Below are 20722 nucleotides of genomic sequence, written 5' to 3' on the forward strand. Positions count from 1 at the left end.
TGGCAAAGTAACAGGGTATAAAATTAACCCTCAAAAATCAATGGCTTTTCTCTATGGCAACAATGAGTAAAGTGTGGCTGAAATCAGGAAAGCAACTCCATTTCTAATAGCCCCACAACAATAAAATACCTAGGAATTAACTTAACTGAAGAAGCTAAGGATCCTTGTGATGAAAACTTTAAAAACTTGAAAAAGGAAATCAAAACATAAATTCGAAAGTGGAAAAAATCTCCCATGTTCCTGGGTTGGAAGGATTAACATCGTGAAAATGGCAATACCTCCCAAGGCTATCTACTAATTCAATGCAATATCTAACGATATTCCTACCACATGCTTCAAGGAAATAGAAGACGCAATGCAAAAATTCATACGGAACAATTGAAGGACCCAAATAGCAAAAACAATCCTTAACAGAAAGAACAGTGCTGGAGGAATATCAATACCAAATTTCAAACCATACTACAAAGCTATAGTAATCAAAACACCTTGGTACTGGCACAAGAACAGAACTCAGGACCAATGGAATAGAATTGAAAACCCAGAAATGAACCCACAGACCTATAGCCATCTAATCTTCGATAAGGGAGATAAAAAAAGAGAATGGAAGAAAGACAGCCTCTTCAGTAAATGGTGCTTGCAAAATTGGTAAATTACTTGTAGAAAATGAAATCTAAATCCTTATATGTCACACTGCACCAGAATCATCTCCAAATTGATCAAATACCTCAGAGTTAAAGCAGACACTCTGAAAACTTTAAAGGATGGAGTAAGAGAAACCCTAGGTCTCCTTTGCACAGACCAATATTTTCTTTAAAGAGACCCAGAAACAGAACAAATCAAAGAAAGGATGGACAAATGGGATTGCATTAAATTGCAGAACTTCTGCATGGCAAATACATAGCTAGCAAGTTCAATAGAAAGCCCATGGTTTGGGAGATCTTCACTATCCATACAAAGAACAAGGGCCTCATATCGAAAGTATACCTGGGTCTCAAAAATTAAATCGCCCAACAACAAATCCTCAAAGAAACAACTTCCCAATAAATAAGTGGACTAAAAACTTGAAGAGAAACTTCTGTGAATAAGAAAGAAGGATGGCCAGTAGACACATGAAGAAATGTTCAACCTCCTTAGCCAGAAAAGAAATGCAAATCAAAACCACATTGTGATACCTCCTCACCCCAGATACAATGGCTATAATCAAGATCTCTAATAACAACAGATGCTGGAAGGGATGAGGACAGAAGGGAACCTTACTGCATTGTTGGTGGGAGTGTAAACTTGTTCAGCCACTTTGGAAATTAGTATGGAGGTTTCTCAAAGACTTTACATAGAGCTCTCCAATGACCCAGCCATCCGACTTTTGGGCATTCACCCAAGTGATCACAAACAAAACCATACTAAAGCTACCATCATAACTATGTTTATTGCAGCATTATTTACCATAGCTAAGATATTGAACCAAACAAGATACCCCTCAGTAGATGAATGGATCAAGAAAATGTGGTCTATATACCCAATGGAATTCTATGCCTCCATCAGAAAGAATGACATTGCCACATTTGTTGAATGTCTTGTACATCTCATTGCTACAATGGGTCAACCTGTATCCTTTCCTTGTATCTTAAATGAAGAAATGCTGGCTTGATTTATGCTGATTCTACTTGTGTAGAAACACCTAAAATCACTCGCCAAGTCCAAGAGCACATAAATCACATGCACATCATTTTTTTTTCACTTTGGTATAATTGTGTTTTACACATTTATTGACAGGTTACAAATTATTCTCAAATTTTAATGCATTAAAATACTTTCTATTTTTCTTATTTTCTTAGCTAGGAAATCAGCAAGACCTCAGTAAGCATTCCTTACATAGGACTTTTCAAATGGGTTGGTGAAATGTTGAGCTGAGCTCCCATCTTCTGAGGACTCACTCTTCTGCTTAGCAATTGATGCTGGCTGTTGGAAAAAAAGCTCAAGAAAGAATGTCATTTAAAGCCTTATAATTTTATTCTGTACCAGGGTATTTTCCGGCTACTTTGGTTGTTGAGTGTGTCTACAAGAACAAGCATTCCCTGGGGAGCAGGGAGATGCCATATGAGGTTTACTTACTGATATTTTTGAGTGACTTGCTAAAACTTGTACTGCATTTTGCAGATCAAATCTGTCAAAACCATTTTAAGAGATAAGAGGAGTGGTAAAAGAACTTTTAGAGATAAATATTTCTTCGACATATTTGGTTCCAAGCATTCTGTCTAAGGCATATTCAACAACTAGTGAAACTTGTGTTGTCTGTAACTATGTGACTTTCTCTATGTGTGCATGTATACATATTTATATGTATGTGTGTATTTGTGTGTATAGTAACATGCATGTCTACATATACAAGGGAATATACACACATATATTCATATACAAATAAACATACATATATAAATATATTAGCATATATATCAGTTGTTCAGTGATTTAATCTATAGTTCCCAGCCTATTGTCATTCTCACAAAGTGTACATGATAAACTGCTCTGAGGATCTTTGTTGTATGATAGGCATCTTTTGTACTCACTTCCCCTATTAAACCTTGTTTTTCATCCCTGAATATCTTCGGCCTACTTTCCATAGGATAGCATTGTTTTCATTACATGTATTCATTGATAATAAAAGAAAAAGGTTTTCTGTAAAAGAAAAAGAACTTTTAGGTCAGAGGTTAAAAGTATCCTATTGTCTCAATGATTCCTATGAGATAAAATTTTTAATAGTTCTAAAAGTGAAAAGGGATTCCTAGCTCTGTTGTTTTGTCATTTAGAATAGGAAAGAATAAGAAAATTTCGGGCCTGCGCCAAGGAGACCTAGGGTTTCTCGTATGCCGTCCTGTATTGTTTTCAGAGTGTCTGCTTTGACTTTGAGGTCTTTGATCCATTTGGAGTTGATTCTGGTGCAGTGTGATATATAAGGATCTAGCTGTAGTTTTTCTACAAGTAGTTAACCAATTTTGCCAGCACCATTTATTGAAGAGGCTGTCTTTCTTCCATTCTAATTTTTTAGCTCCCTTATCAAAGATTAGATGGCTATAGGTCTGTAGGTTCATTTCTGGGTTTTCAATTCTATTCCATTGGTCCTGAGGTCTGTTCTTGGGCCAGGACCAAGAGAGTTTGAAATTTGGTGTTGATATTCCTCCAGCAGTGTTCTTTCCGTTGAGGAGTATTGTTGCTATTCGGGGTCTTTTATTGTTCCATGTGAATTTTTGGATTGCCTCTTCTATTTCCTTGAAGAATGACTTTGGAATTTTGATAGGTATCGCATTGAATTTGTAGATAGACTTGGGACGTATTGCCATTTTCATGATGTTAAATCTTTCCAATCCAGGAGCATGGGAAATTTTCTTACTAGAGACCCGGAAACACAACAAATCAAAGAAAGGTTGGACAAATGGGATTGCATGAAGTTGCAGAGCTTCTGCATGGCAAAGGACATAGCTACCAAGATCAATAGAAAGCCCACGGATTGGGAGAAGATCTTCACTAGCCATACAACGGACAAGGGTTTCATATCTAAGATATACTTGGAACTCAAAAAAAATAAATCCCCCAACAATAAATCCTCCAAGAAACAACTGCCCAATAAATAATTGGGCTAAAGACTTAAGGAGAAACTTCTCTGAAGAAGAAAGAAGGATGGCCAATAGATACAACCTCCCTAGCCATAAAAGAAATGCAAATCAAAACAACATTGAGATACCACCTCACCCCAATTAGAATGGCAAAAATCAAGAACTCTAACAACAACAGATGCTGGACGGGATGTGGACAGAAGGGAACCTTACTTCATTGTTGGTGGGAGTGTAAACTTGTTCAACCACTTTGGAAAGCAGTATGGAGGTTCCTCAAAAGACTTCACATAGAGCTCCCCTACGACCCAGCAATCCCACTTTTGGGCATTTACCCAAATGTTTACAAACAAGACCACACTAAAGCTACCAACACAACTATGTTTATTGCAGCATTATTTATCATAGCTAAGAATAACATCACATCACTGTTATAACTCTTAAAGAATGCAAGGGTAACTGATGGTCGCTATCATGTTTCCACATCACCAGTGGATTCTGGAGTATAATATTAGACCAACAGAAATTCTAGGTACCAGACATGGAGCATGAAAGAAAAAGAGTGAAAATAAGAGAGAGAAAGAGAAAGAGAAATATCACAATACTGAAAGTGCATAACAGATAAACAAGAGCTGTATGAGAATATTCATACTGCTATCTTTAGACTCTACATGTACTTTTGGAGTTATTTGATATATGATAACCCATCAAGATGAAATATAAAGTTATTTTGATAAAAAAAAAATGACTCAGAAGAAATTATAAATGCAAAAACAATCTTCACAGAAGCCAACTCTCAGAAATATTTCATCACTTTGAAAAGGATAAAGTGGCTGAAGTTAGTATAAATTTAGAAGTATGACAATTCACAAAGACATAAAAGGATATTAATGTATTTCATTATATAACCCAAAGAAGAAAGCAAATATTGTTTAGATGATTTTTAAAACACAGTCTCTCAGGTGCTGGGAAGGTGGCTCAGTGGTAGAGTGCCTGCCTTGCCTGCAGGAGGCCCTGGGTTTGATTCCTCAGCATGACATAAGCAGAAAAAGATAGAAGTGTGTTGTGGCTCAAGTGGTAGCACTAGCCTGGAGCTGAGGGAGAGCACCTAAGATCCAGAGTTCAAGCCCCATGGCCAGAAAAATCAAAATATTTAACAAAACAAAACACAGTCTCTCACTTTTGTGGCCTCAACTCTGTAATATCACTGCTTCAGCCTAGGGCTAAGATTTTAGATGTGGACATATACCAACACTCCTGATTCAGACTCTACTTAATCATTCTTTAAATAAATATGTTGTTCTTAATTTTCCTCTTTGTAAATTCACATGCCCTATAAAAAATGATTTGGCCATCCCAGTAACCTTCTCAGAGTACCTCCTACTGAAGACTTTCAAAAAGTTGTCTTATATTACAAGGAAAACAGTGCTACAAATAAGGAAAACCAATAACAATATATTAATGATTAAAATAAAAACTAAAATAATTATCAGTGTTTTCAGTATTTGAAGGGTACTACCTAATAGATTTTACTATTTTCTCATATTCCTGTACATTTAAAACGGGCTAAGCTTATGATATTCAACAAGAGGTTTTTAGGTTATGAGTAATCTTTAAAGTTACCCACTAAGATTACTATTTATGGCTCATCTAATCATTTGTATATGGCTTATATCATCATTTGTTCCTTGCTAACATATAAAATAAGGAAACTAGGGGCTGGGTAGGTAGCTCAGTGGTAGAGCTGCCTTGCATGCATGAAGCCCTGGGTTCGATTCCTCAACACCACATAAGCAAAAAGAAAAAAGCTGGAAGTGGCGCTGTGGCTCAAGTGGTAGTGCTCTAGCCTTGAGCTGAAGAGCTGAGGGACAGCGCCCAGGCCTAGAGTTCAGGTCCCACGACCAGACCCCCCAAAAATTAAAAAACATAAAATAAAATAAGGAGTCCCTATAGTTTTAACAGAAACTGTGTAGTTAACAAAGTCTAAACTCTTTATTCTGCTCCTTTACACAAAGACTTGGCAACTTCTCAGTAATGTTTCTATAAACTCTGAAATATATAGTAGCATATGTCTGTTACCATAAATCTTAAATACTTTATCAATAAGTTTTATGACCTGCCAAACAGTCCTAGTTTTAGCATATATAAGCAAATTCCCAAAATTAAATAAATTTAAACCATTAAAACTTTTAACAAAACTTAACACTTGCTGCAGTGTTCATTATGACAGAAGCCTTGTATAGAATAATTGAATTCCTCCTCCTACACATCTCTTGAACAACAAATATCGGGAATTATTTTGTTTTTGACTTGTCAATCTTGGCTTTATTCTTAAATGTGTGCTTATGTAAGAAGTACATGGCTCTAAAATTTCATGAAAATTCTTTTATACTTACTGTTTGTTGAATTGTCTAGTTTAAGAAAATCAATTACACTTTATATATAAAACATGTTCTATGCTCCATTCAGCATCACGTACTCTAACACTGGAACGATACAGAGAAGATTTGAATGGCCCCTGCGCAAGGATGATAGGCAAATTCCTGTACCATTCCATACTTTTACAACAACAGACGCTGGAGGGGATGTGGCCACAAGGGAACTGTACTGCACTCTTGGTGGGAGTGTAAACTTGTTCAACCACTTTGGAAAGTAGTATAGAGGTTCCTCAAAAGACTCCAGATAGAACTCCTCTATGACATAGCAATCCCACTTTTGGGCATTTACCCAAAATATCACAAACAAGACGGTACTAAAACTATCAGCACAATTATATATATTGCAGCATTGTTTAAGATAGCTAAGATATAGGATCAACCCCGATGCCCCTCATCAGTTAAATAGATCAAGAAAAATGTGCTATTTATACCAATGAAATTCTATGCCCCATAAGAAAGAATGGCATCGCCCAATTTGTTAGAAAATGGAAAGACTTGGAAAAAAATTAAGTGAAGTAAGCAAGGTCCAAAAAAACATAGGTCCCAGGGTTTCCCTAAATTTTAATAACTAATATATGTCTGGGATAAACAGAAAAGGTCAAAATCTATGCACATATGACCAGATAAGATGATGTTAAGGGAAATGAACCCCCAAATAGGAATACAAGTGTTTTTCTTTTCTTGCTATTGTTTCGAACGTACTTATAACAGACTATGTGATTTTTTTTGTACCTTTATATGTTCCTCCCTCATGCTATAACCCCTGTTTTCACTGTGTTTGAATTTGGTGTGCCCACCTCTTGTATATACGCTCCTCTAATTTGGGGAGGGGAAGGAAAAAAACAAAATGCTTAAATAGGGATTCAGGTTGACCCATTGTAACAATGAGATGTACAAGACACTATGGTGAAAAATGAACTTTACAATTTAGGCAGGGGAAGTGGTGAGGGGAGTTTACTTGTAGAGGTGGGAGGGAAGGGACGGTAGAGGGAAAATAAAGGAGGAGGTAACAATCCTTGTTAAGAAATGTACTCATTACTTGCTCATGTAAATGTGACCTCTCTGTACAGTATTTTTAAAATAAAAAGTACGAAAATGTTCTGCGATGGGAGAGTTTATTTCCTTTATTTTACTCATACAATATGGCTAACAAAGAAATTAATGCAAAAAACTGATATGAAGGTATTTTGAATGAATGTGTGTGTGTGCACGTGCACATGTTCTCATGCACTTGCATGTATGTTGGTGTGCTCACAGTTTGAAAAAAGGGCTTCAAAGTCTTGCTAGGCCTTTCCTCTCTAGATTGGTGAGCTACTATATGAGCTACATCTCCATTCCTGGCTCTTTGCTAACTCATTGAAATTTTTGAAAAATAATCTCATGAATTTATTTTGCCCTAATTGGCTTCCACTGTTATCCACAGATCTCTGGCTCCTGAGTAAATATGCCGAGTAGTTAGGATTAAAGGTGTGATCAACCAGCACAAGGCTTTCAGAATAATTTTAAAAGTAGAAGAAAGTTTACTTCATGGGGGCCTGTTTTATCATCTCCTACTTTTAAAGCCTTTTGGAGTGATTATTTGTGAATTTTTTTCCTTTTTTTGGATTCTTAAGAAAGTAAGTGATGATATTTAAAAGTTTAGTACTTTTTAAAATGGAACCTGGAAAAATGGGACAGAATATATTTGTCTCTCTTATTAGCTCAGCTCTGTGCATGATAACCCAATGTCACCAACACAGTCTGTGTTGAAGACAACATGTAACAGAAAACAATCACCATGGGCAATAATTGCTATGGTATTATTTCTTGGACAATATGAATATTGAATTGAGAATGTAAGAGAATGGAAAGATTTTACCTACCTTTTGTGTATTGCTGAAAGACTTTTGGAAACTTTGACTCATTTTCTTCCTCACAGTGTGTATTTGGGCCATGCACTTACTGCCTTTAATTACAATTTTTCCCAACACTAAAATGGTAATAACATTAGCATTATAGAAAATGATATCTTAAGAATTAAGGAAAATAAAACTTGTGAAATACTTAACATAAACTTCCATGAATGAGTTTTGAGTTTAGCCAGCAGTTTTTAAAAAATACTAAAAAGAATGCTGTAAGTATTACAGAAACCATTGCATATAGTGAGCAAACAGAATATTATCTGTTGACCATAATCTTCTTCCAAAGAAGCCAGGTGGATTATTTCTCATGTTGTAAATCAAACTGGTTATCTTATGTCTTGATAGTGTAAAAATATCAGGGACAAAATAATGAAGGAATGTTGTAGACTGAGGTGAAGTTCATATGAAAATGTGCAAAACTGATAAAACTTAAAAGTATCTGAGAATTATATTGTGTTTTACATCATTTAAGGTACATTGCAAAGTTAAGAAAGACCAAGAAGAATGGATTCTCTTTTCGATGTCCTATCATAGGTTCTTGGATGAACATTTTCCTCATTCTTGTAAAGGCATCATCAGATGAGGGGAACTATATTATTTTTTGTTTGCTTCTGTCCATTTATTCTTCATTTGAAATTTGAACTACTTGAGACTGAAAGAAAACAAGGAAATTAGACACGCAGTCTTTGGAAAGAACAAACAATGTGAAATAAATAAAATGCATACAGCCTTGTAAAAGGTCTGACTAAAGTGAGTTATATAGTCTCAAGCATAAACAGAAAATGATTAAGCAATATCATGTTATTTAAAATTGAAAATGTTAGGAGTTGCTTAATATTGTTACTTTCTAATACCTTGAATTAATTATTGATTTTGTATTGAAAGATTAAAGATGATATTAACAAGAAACTTGATTAAAGTGGACAAAAGTTCTGAATAGACATGTTCTCCTTAAAGCCCTGAAAATTTCCAGTGGGTTTACAAAGTTCTTTAATACCACTGCTATTCTGGTTTAATTCTTTTTGAGCAGAAGTCATTAGAGAAATGTAATTCAAAATTACTATGATACTACTTCATAATTATTGTAAATGTAAGGTCCGTTCCTGGATGGTGAGCAGACTCCACCCTCCTCACAGCAAAGTCTCCACCTAGTATCTGCGTTACCTAGGCAACTGGGACACCTGGAAGAGATCACATCTGATTTTGATGTGGAAACACATTTCTCCGCCCATACCCTAGATAAGGCCTAGCCCAGGCCCCGAAGCTCTCTCTGCTTTTCTAGCTCTTTCTCAGCTTTCTTCTCTCTCCTCTCTCTGTTCTTTTCTAGCTCTCTCTGCTCTCTCACTCTTCTCTCTCTCTGCTCTCTCTCTGCTCTTTTCTAGCTCTCTCTGCTTTTTTTCTAGCTCTTTTCTAGCTCTTTCCTCTCTCTTTCCCAGATCTCTCTCTTTCCCAGGCCTTTCCCAGCCACGTAGAGTGCCAACATTGCCTGGTCCCAGCAGGTCTACTGAATAAACCTACCCCTTACCTGAATACCGCGTGGGTGGTGCTGTTCTTACTTGGCTACCTCTTTTTAAAAACCTAACAGTAACTTTTATCAAAAAAATCAAAGGAATCAGGTGTGGTGGTAAAGGCTTTTAACTCCAAGCATTTAGGAGGTTCGATTTAAGTCAAAGGCCAGTTTGGAGTACTGAAGAGAATAAAAACCTGCCCTTTATTACCTTTTAACAAAGGTAATAATGTTGAGAGTGTGGAGAAAAGGAAATTTTCTACACTCTTCAACAAAATGCAGGTTAGTATTCTCCTTGTAGAAGGTAATATGCAGCTTTCCAAAGTTGAAATATAATCTGCCCCACCAATCATGTGATTATTTCTCTATTCGTAACTCAAATATATCTGCAGTTCATTGTATTCATCATTCACAACAACAGCCAAGATATAAATCGAAGTTCAGTGTTGACCTACAGACTAATAAAGCAACTGTGGTACATGCACAAATATCTTTTTCTGTTTCATCCCTAAAATAGCAAGAGACTTCTCCCATTAGCCACAACTTACAATGACCTGAAAGATGAAGAAAATGAAGAAAAATATTGTCTTCTGATCTTTGTAAACACACACACACACACACACACACACACACACACACACACAAACACACAAACCAACATCAATCATTAAGAGAGAAATTTTTAACAAGTAAAACAACGTGGAATTGTTGGGGCATTTAGGTCACAATGTAGAAGATAGTAGATATACAGGATGAACCGGTATAGAGTTGTAATGTACAACATGAGGATACAGGGGACAACACTGGCCTTACATGGTTTCCCTGATTTGCAATATCTAGTATATGTCTGAGTCAAGCAGAAAAGGTCAGATAAGGTGATGTTAGGGAAATGAACCCTAAGATATGTATTCATTTTTTTTCTTTCATGCGATTGTTTCTAACACATTTATAAGACTATTTCATTGTTGTTCGTATGTCCCTCCCCCACAGTATAACTCCTGCTTTCACTGTATTTGATGTCGGTATAATTTGTGGAGGGAAAGGGGAAAAAAATCATTTAAATAGGGATACAGGTGGACCCATTGCAAAAATGAAATGTACAAGTCGTTATGTCAAAAATGAACTTTACAATTTTGGTGGGGGGGGAGCGGGGAGGACTGGGTAAGGGGGGAGGAGGGAGGATGGGAAGGGGAAACAAAGGAGGAGGCTACAATGCTTGATAAGAAATGTACTCATTATCTTGCCCATGTAATTGTAATCCCTCTGTACAGTATTTTCACAACTAAAAAAAGAAAGGAATGAAGCTAATTAAGTAGGAGTTGTTCTTATGAGTAGGGGTTGCTCTTTTTGTTGTGCTTCCTTCAGTAATGGATAAGATGAACATAATGATGCATGCTCAATACAGAACAAAATGTCAAATTAAAATACATGATATTATCCTGGGTGTAAACTAATTACTGCAAATAAAGGAAACCACGGGGCCTATGTTTCTTTGTCTAGTTTACTTCACTTAATATGATTTTTTCCAAGTTCTTCCATTTCCTTAAAAATGAGATGGTACCTTTCTTTCTGATGAAAGCATAGTATTGCATGAACGTATATCTCTCTGTTGTGTGTGTGTGTGTGTTTCACTTTCTTGATCCATTCATCTACTGAGGGGCATCTGGGTTGATTCCATATCTTAACTACGGTAAATACTACTGTGATAAACATAATTGGGCTGGTAGCTTTAGTGTGGCCTTGTTTGTGGTCACTAGGGTAAATGCCCAGAAGTGGGATTACTGGGTAATAGGGGACCAGTATTGTGTACATCAAGGATAATATTAATAGTTGAGCAGAATAGCTCAATAGCTATGTACATATGACTCTATAAGGTGATTCAAATTTAAATCAACAAATGTTGATTTAACTTTGTTAATTTATCATTTTGTTGTTCTTAATGTACTATGTGATTTGTTTTTATCCGTTTGTGTTTTCCCCACCTATGGTTTATTGCCTGAAGTCACTGTATTTTAATCTGATGCCCTGGGTATTGTAAATATGTTGATTTGAACTTGGGAATGGAAAGAGAAAAAACAAAATGGTGAGACAAAGGACAAATGAGTAACCTATGCAAATGTCATACTCACAAGACAATATGTTGGAAATAATCTTGGGGGGACGTTGGGAGGGAAGAGGGTGAAAAATTGTAGAAGGGGTAACAAGTTAGAAAAGAAATGAATTCCTTACTTTACTTGTGTAAGTATAACCACTCTGTACTTTACCTTAACAATAGAATTTAAATAAAAAATAAAATATATGAGAGCAGCAATACAGGAGATAGGAAAGGGGGAAATACTGTAGTATAGTGCAATAAAACAGCTGTGGAGACCAGAAATGTTACTTTTACATAGGAAGTAATAAACTAGCACACAGATTTTCAGTCTCATGTCAGTCATTAAAAAGGGAAAACAAAATGCACAATCAGCAAACCAATAGAGATAAAATAGAAAATTAAGCAAGTTGAAGGGATGACTTGGACCAACAATAACAAATGACACAATTAGGTAACAAATAACAAGCTGGTAAGTTTAAAAAGTATTACCCATAATTCTGTTAAATGTTGTTTACATCACAATTTGTTAGCACTATAATTCAAATCACAGTTAAATAATATATCATTTTTATAATGGTATTTATTTTTGATTTCTTAATATTGAATGTTTAATATATAATTTTAATTTTAGCAGCTATAGAAAAGAAGAAAGTGAAACTAATTTTAATGATATATTTCATGAATTGTAAAACTGAGAAACATTAGAATTTAAACAAATAATTTATCATTATTGTTTTATTTCTGTGAATTAATGTAATAATTCAAAGTGTATTCTACACTTAACACTCATCTTAACATCAAATAATAAATTATTTCACATGACTCGGTTTTAGGTGGAAGGATTCAGAACTGTGGTAAAATTCACACCACACAATACACGAGGGAATTACCCCTCTCATCAAGTTTAAGTTGTGGAAATTTGATTTCTACATGAATGTTAAATTTCTGTCTAGGTGACATCTATACAAGTATATACAATTATATGCATGAGGAGTACTTCAGATGATACTTAAAAGTCATATTCATTAATTAAATTTTTATGATTTTGTACCAAATAAATATTTATAGAGAGACTGAATTTCTGATTAGATGATGGTGTATGTAGGCCAGATTATGCATATTGAGGCTTATTTTATATTCCTGATATTGTTTCTACAGTTAAATTTAATTTTCCATAACTGGGTTAAGTGTATTATGTTGGTATTATGAAAGTAATTCTTTGCCATTAATCCTTTGCCAGTTGTCTAATACTAATATAATTTATCCATGTGTTAGAAGTAATGGAAATAACAACAGATATAAGCAAGATAAATCAGTCTGAAGTAGAAAAGTATTTTCACCTTTATTTTGATAGCTGGTCCTCTTTTACACTACAGAATATCCTTGGGAAAATGTGCTCCAGGCTGGCCACAACTGCAGAATATTATGGTTTGATCTATCATAAGAGAAGGAAGGATGTGGAACCTCCCTTCCAAAAGTCTGCTTCCAGGCTTGTGATCTGCTTTATGGTGGTTAATTGAAAATGAACATTTTTCACAGTCAACCTTGAAAAGCCATCTTGATAGACCATTTCTGTAAGTGTATTACTACAGAGTTATTCATGGCTTTGTAAAGATGCCAGATTGCCTCATTTTGAGACAATTTAACAGGAATTTAGTCACCAGTTCTTTGTATCTTCCAGGGAAAAACCAATTGACTCTAGGCCAGGGAATCACTGGGGCCCAGAGATGCTAATACCTTGAATAGTAATCCTAGACCTCTAAAACTAAACACACACACACACACACATACACACAAATCAAACAATCAAACAAACAAAAAAATTCCAGTTAGTACAGCCAGTCAGGTCTGCTATCACAGCCTACATAAAATCAGGCAAAAAAAGAGAAGCTGAGAGTTATTTAGATGATAACTAATATATTTTTTATGAGGCAGACTGAAATGAGACCCCAGAGAGAGGGTCAGGAAGACTGATCAGAGAGACTAAAATTGGTCACACAAAAATTGGAAAATAAAATTCCTTGCAGAACAAATAAATCATAGTAAGCCTGCACATATAAGAACAAGACAGCAGACCAAATTCCAGAAATGCACATTTTCTTAGAGGTCGGCTTAATGAATTATCAATGGAAATATTTGAATTCTTAAATATTTGACGACATGTGGAAGAAGGCTGAAGAGAAAGAAAATGCCATCACTCTGTTAGGAGGTCCAACATCACATTAGGAAGTAATCAAGCACAGATTTGTAATAAAAGAGTATCTCTGTACAGTATGTTCTCAAATAAAATAAAATTAAATTAAAAACAAGAGTAAATAATTATTCCAGATGAGAGCTTCATTTGTTTTGATCTAACAGTTCTTGATTTAGGTGCTAGCAATTACCATACAATTGATCCAGTCCCACAGCTGAGTTAATACTGACCGCAGTATTCCCACATGAAGGAAAAGAGAAAATTTACAAATGTCTGGTGAAATGAGTAGAGGGTGAAGTGTTCTAATAGTGATATCTGAGGTTTAGACACAGGTGATGAGGTCGATTTTCTTTTCTAAAAATCCCCCATTTTTAGCCTGGTGCCAGTGGCTCACAGCTGTAATCTTACCTACTCAGGAAGCTGAGATCTGAGGACGGCGGTTCAGAGCCAACCTAGGCAGGAAAGTTCCTGAGACTCTTACCTCCATTTAACCACCAGAAAACCAGAAGTGGCACTGTGGCTCAAGAGGTGGAGCACTCACCTTGACTTGAAGAGCTCAGGGACAGTGTCCAAGTCCATACTCCAAGCCCCTCGGCCAACAACAAAAATCTCCCTTTTCTTGGACTGCCTACATCATTTACTAACATTCAACAAAGAAGCCATTTTGTCAACCACTACATTTAAGTCCTATTCTAGCTACTGCAAATAGAATGATTTGCTATCCTATGTCAAAAGGTTCATATTTGCGGAAACAAATACCAGCAGTTGTAAGTTTTTTTTTCCAGTCCTTGAACTCTGGGCCTGGGCCCAGAACATGGTTATGCTGGTAGTTTTCATGTGAGCTTGTTTGTTATTTATTGGAATACTGCCAATGAGGGTAATTACTGGGTCTAAAGGGAGATCAATGTTTAGTCTTTTCAGGAAACTCCGTACTGCATTCCACAGTGGTTGAACAAGTTTAGTTTCCCACCAACAGTGTAATAGAGTTCCCAATTGGTTACATCCATGCCAGCATTTTCTATTGCTAGTTTTCCTGATAATGGCCATTCTAATTAGGATGAGGTAGAATCTGTCTTGTTTACTTGTAGATTTGTGGGCACCTTCTAGCTACCATGAATGAATCCATGAAATCTATATTGCTCAGAGTCTGCATTCCTTTCTCTTTTCTCTTAGTATAATTTTCCCAAGCCTTTCATTTTCCTTAATACTGGTGAAAAGTCATCCTTTCTGATGGGTGAATAGAATTCCAGTGTGCGCTTGCGTGCGTGCACATGTACATGTGTGTGTGTGTGTGTGTGTGTGATGATTATCGGCCCATGAGTTCATTTCTATGTCTTCTGTTTCATGTGTACTTTTGTAATTCCATATTAAATTTGGATTGCTTTCTTTACTGCATTGAAGAATATTGTTAGGATTTTGATGAGTATCGCATGGTCAATTGTTTGGGGCAGTATTGCAGTTTTTGCCACTTTAATTCCTCCAACCAGGAACATTGAAAGATTTTCCATATCCTTGAATCTCCTTCAATTTCCCGTTTTAGATTTGAATGTTTTCACAGTAGAGTCCCTTCACATTTTTAGTTAAATTAATTAATTCCTAGTTTTATTGTTGTTTAGTTTAGTTTAGATTAGATTTGATTTGATTTTGAGGCTAATACATATGAGGTTGTATTTTGGATTTCAGGTTGGTTCTTCCCATTGTTGGTAACACAGAAAAACTGATTCTTGTGAGTTTTATACCGTGCTACATAACTCAAGGTTAGCATCACCTTTACTAACTTTAGGGAGGAAGCTATAAGCACTTCTAAATACAGGATCATTTCATCTGTAAAAAGGGATAGTTTTACTTCTTCCCTATTTGTATCCCCTTTTTTTCTCTTTCCAATTGCTCTTGCTAGAAAGTCCACTACCATTTTGACGAGTAGTAGAGAGCGAACATCCTTGTCTCATTCGTGATTTTGTCTTAATGCTTCCACCGTTAGGTAAAGGCTAATTATCTCTATCATAACCATACTCTGTATTATATTGAGGAGTGTTCCATGCATTCCTAGCTTCTCAGACTTTTTTAATCATAAAGGGGTATTGGAGGTTTTTAAAAGCTATTTCTATATCCATATAGATGATCATGTGTTTCTCACCCCTGCTTCTGCTGATGGTTTGTGCTATGGTTATTGACAAAAATATTGAATCAAATTGTATCTTAGGATGAACCCTATTTGATCATACTATATGTATTTTTTGTTAGTTACTGAAATTGGCTGGTGAGAATTTTATTAAGAAGTTCTGTTTTAATGCTTATCAAAGAGTTCTCTTTCTTTGTTGAGTCCCTATGTGATTTGGGGAAGTGTGTAATTCTATCTTCATAGAATGTGTTTGATAATTCCCTTTCCCTTTCCATTCCATTGAAGAATTAGACCTGCATATTGTAAGTTCTTTGCAGGCCTTAATTTCATGGTAAATTCATTGAATCCTAGCTTTTTCTGGAATGGGAAGTGTTTTATTGACATTTAATATTCATTACTTCTTATGTGTTACTTCTTGCTTCAGATTCAGTATAGGAAAGCATCAATTTCTCCAGGATTCTCGAGATTATTGGCATAAGGTTTTCAAAGTCTTCTCTTATAACATTCTCAATTTTGCTTATTTCTGTTGTGTTGTCTCATTTTGTCTCTAATTTTCTCTATTTGAGGTGAGTCCTCTTATTTTTTTTTATTATGAAAGTGATATACAGAGGGGTCATTACAGTTACATAAGTAATGAGTACAATTTTAAAGTGTTAACCCTTCCCCATTTTTTCTTGCTTCCTCCAACCCTGACATCCCACTCCCCCAAAGTTGTAAAGTTAATTTCTAACATAGTGTCTAGTGTATATCACTTTTGCTTTGGTTAATCTTTGTGCCACCATTTCTGTGATTTTTCTTCCCTTTCTCCAAATCAGATAAACATGTATAAAACAAAGTGTACAGAAATAAAAAATAGTGAGTACAAGGAATAAACCAAAGGGTAAAAACTAAATACAAATAACCCAAAACAGCTCACTATACAATCATCTTGTATCCATTTCTTGGAACTCATTTCGATAAGCATTATTTTATATGGTGATATGCATATTGCTTTTGAGCTATTGTGAATATTGTAGACATATTCTATTGTTTCCAAAGGAGTGAAAATCGGTGGCCTATGATTCTTTGAGTCTTGCTTGTTTGACTTATTATATTTTCGAAGTGATTCCATTTCCTTACAAATGGGGCAATGTCATTCATTCTGATGGAAGCATAGAGTTTTGTTGTGAACATATATGACATTTTCTTGATCCCTCATTGCTGGCTCATAAGGGAGCTCTATTGAGGAACCTCCATACTTCTTTACAGAGTATTTGAACAAGTTTACATTTTCACCAATACTGTACTAATGTTCCTTTTTGGCCACATCCCCACCAGCCCAGCATCTGTTATGTTTAGTTTTCTTCATAATGGTCACTCTAACTGGGGTGAGGTGGAAGCTCAATGTTGCTTTGATTCACACTTCTTTTATGGCCAGAAATGTTGCATATTTCTTCATGCGTCTATTGGCCATGCATATTTCCTCTTCAGAGAAGTCTCTCCTTAAATCTTTAGCCCACTTATTAAGAGAGTTGTTATTTCTTTGCGGATATGTTTTTATTTGGGGGATTTAACTTTTGGGGCTCTAAATATATTTGAGATATGAGGCCATAGTGTGTTGCAGAGCAAGTAAAGATCTTCTCCTAATCTGCTGGCTTTTTATTTACTTATCTATATAAGTTCTCTTCCTACTCAGACTTGGTATGGTTGTGTCAAGTCTGTTAATTTATTTAAAAAAGCAACTCTGGTTTTTTTTATTCTTTCAATGTTTTATTTTGTCTTTATTTATTTCTGATTTTTTAAAATTTGTTTCTGTCTACTGCTTTGGGTTAGGGCTTGCTCCTGTTTTCAAGGAGTTTGAGGTACATCATTAAAATATTTATTTGAGATTTCCCCAATTGCTTGAAGTAGGCACTCAGAGCTATAAATTTTCCTCTAACTACTGCATTTCCTGTGTCCCAGAGAAATTAGTATTGTATGTGTTCATTTTTGTTAAATTCCAGAAACTTTCAGTATTTTTCTAATCCCTTCAATGTCCCACTGGTCATTCAACAACGTGTTATTCAGTCTTCATGGGTTTTACAATGTTTTTTTTGTTTTTTGTTTTTTTTGCTTTAGCTGTTTAATTCTAAGTTTATTCTGTTACAGTCTGACAAGATATGGGAATTCAAGTAATTTTTCTTTCAATTTGGACAAAATTTCTGAGTGACATAGGATATGTTCTATTTTGGATAATCTTCCATGAGCTGCTGTGAAGAATGTGTATTCTGATGATGAATGTATATTCCGTAGATGTCTGTTAGGGCTAGGTGGTCAATGTAGTTATTTAAGTCTGTAGTTTCTTGGTTGAGTTTTGCCTGAATGGGTCATTCATGGATGACAATGATGTGTTGAGATGTGTTTTTAGGTTAAGTAGTATTTGTTGATGATGTGGAATGCTCCAGGATTCAAGCTATTGATATTTAGACATGTTATATCCTCCTAATTGAGCGTTGTCTTTATCAATATGTAATGTCTCTTTGTACTAATTTTAATTTAATTCTATTTTATCTTATGTTAGTAATTCTACTGCAGCCTGTTTATGGTGTCCATTTGCTTGAAAATTTTCCTTCCAGCCTTTCAGTTTGAGTATGTGTTTGTTTTTGTCAATAAAATATGTCTCTTGTAGGTGCTAGATGGATGTGACGTGTTTTTTGATACCACTATTTAATCTATGTCTTCTATTTGGAAATTTAAGTCCACTGATGTAGAGTTAAGACTGAGAATTGCCTGATAAGTCCTGCTAGGTTATACATTTGCTGTTAGGAGCTGTGCCTCATCTACTCTTAATCTACTTACTTTGTTCTCTGATAGGGAGCATTTTCCATAATCAGTTGCTGTTCTTCTTGATCTTCTCTGTGTAGGATATATTTGATTAACTTCTATCCTGCTGATTTGGTGGAGATACATTGCTTTAAGTTGTTTTGTAATGAAATATTTTTATATTTCCTTTAAATGCAAAGAAGTTTGGCTTGGGCCCGTATTAACGATTGGTAGTTGTTTACCTTTAATGTTTGTCATATATCATGCCAGGCTTTCCTTTTTGCCATATCAGCTAAAATACCTGTAATTTATCACACTGTATATCCTTTATAAATAATCAGTCTTTTCTCTGTAGCAGCTTTAAGAATCCTTTCCTTGATCTTTAATGATCTTCTAATGGATTATAATGTAGTGGTTGATTATTCAGTTCTAGACTTCTCTGTTTGGTGTACTAAAGTTTTCTCTTTTCTGAATGAGCCTATCTCTCTGGATGTTCGGCATGTTCTCTGCTATATTTCTGTAATATGTTTCCCATCCATTTAGTTTCCTGCTCTTCTCATTCTTGATACCTATCTACCCAAAATTTTATTTCTAAATGAGTCTTGTACTTCTGGCAATATCATTTCTTATTTCTTGTATTTGTTCTAAATTATAATTTCCTCTTTCCTGTTAAACCTATTTTGTCTTTGACCCTGAGATTATCTTCCATGTCATTTATGTGGAGACTTTCTATTTTGTTTTTGATTTCCCTGACTTCTAATTGGTCCTTTTTTAGGGCTTCTATCTCTTTATTAAAGATTAGTTTTAGGTCTTGTATGGAATTTCTGTACATTTTTTCTTTGGGTGGGGAGGTTTCAAAGGTTGTTTTTTTAGCTGTGTCTTGTCTCATATCTTTTAACTAGGCATCCATTTTTTCCTTGGACTCCCTTTACTTCTCAGAATTTATTTATCTTTGTTTCTTATCACCATGAATTATTTTGCTAATCTTTGTTTGGTCTCATCTGGTTCACAAATTTCCTTGTAGAGGTTTTCTATCTTTTCATTAATCACATTTTCAGCAGCATTTGAAATTTATTTTGATAACTATCTTCTAGGTCCTTGATTGTCTGTTCTAATGCCTGGTTATTTACTGTGTGAATTGAAGTACCCTGACATAATTTTTCTTGTATTTTTTTTCTGATTGGTTGTGTCCATTTGGAGGTTTTCTCTTGGGGAAACTATGATGTTAATAATTGATTCTCTATGTTCTTGGTTGATTTGCCAGGTGTTGGTTTGGTCTTCTGTTTTGATTTTTTTTTCTGGAATTAGGTTTTTGTCTATACAATTAAGTGTAGAAGTATAAATCACTTGTGGTGAGATGTTGTGATGTTAATACTTATGCTTCCAGTGACAGTTCGGACTGTCCAATGGTATGTTGAATTGTCTCTGTGTATGCATGTGGCTTTCTCTGATGTACATTTCTGTTCCTACTTTTTTCTATGTGGCCCTTTTATTTCTACACTGCAGATGTGCTTTTGAATATGTTGGCCAATAGAGTCACAGCAGTCACCTGCCTGGCTGGGCACGTTTTCAAAGATTTCTGTTTTCTAGTGAAGATAGTATAAAATCTTCTTATAAATTTTATGTCTATAATTATATCTATAATTATAGCTTTATATCTATAATTATAGCTATCTTGGTGTGACCTCTAGAAGTGGAGTACTGGCAAGGACTCTAAATCTCTGGTTCATTAGAGAGAGTTAGGGAAATTTTCTGTTGTTATTCTGCCATTGTTTTTCCTCTTCCTCAGATTTACTTTATATATTGTTGATTTTTTCACATAATTTGGGATTTGTGATGGTTGTATCAGGTTATTTTTGTTTTTCTGCTTGTGTTATTTTGAAGTAGTTATTTCAGGCTTCTATGAAGAGACAGAAATAGAGAAATATTTGTTATTACATTAAGAGAAATAGAGAAGACATTTTAACCTATTTGCTACAAGTAAATTAGTATTAAGCAAAGATAATGAAAATAATTACTTCTTACTCTACAGAGGACGAGTATAGTACTGGGGAATATCCTGGAGGAAAAGACTTT

The 20722-nt window shown here is 35.1% G+C and overlaps 1 non-coding gene across 1 annotated transcript; it reads left to right on the plus strand.

Annotated features, from left to right (window-relative positions):
• The first annotated feature begins 6064 nt into the window (after window positions 1-6064).
• LOC122119006 lies at window positions 6065-6171 on the plus strand. Its single transcript, XR_006149494.1, has one exon. It is a non-coding gene; the product is annotated as a U6 spliceosomal RNA (small nuclear RNA).
• The last annotated feature ends 14551 nt before the right edge of the window (window positions 6172-20722 follow it).

Source organism: Dipodomys spectabilis, unplaced genomic scaffold (assembly GCF_019054845.1).
Source record: "Dipodomys spectabilis isolate Male_0828 unplaced genomic scaffold, ASM1905484v1 ptg000159l, whole genome shotgun sequence".
In the NCBI taxonomy this organism is placed as follows: Eukaryota; Metazoa; Chordata; class Mammalia; order Rodentia; family Heteromyidae; genus Dipodomys; species Dipodomys spectabilis.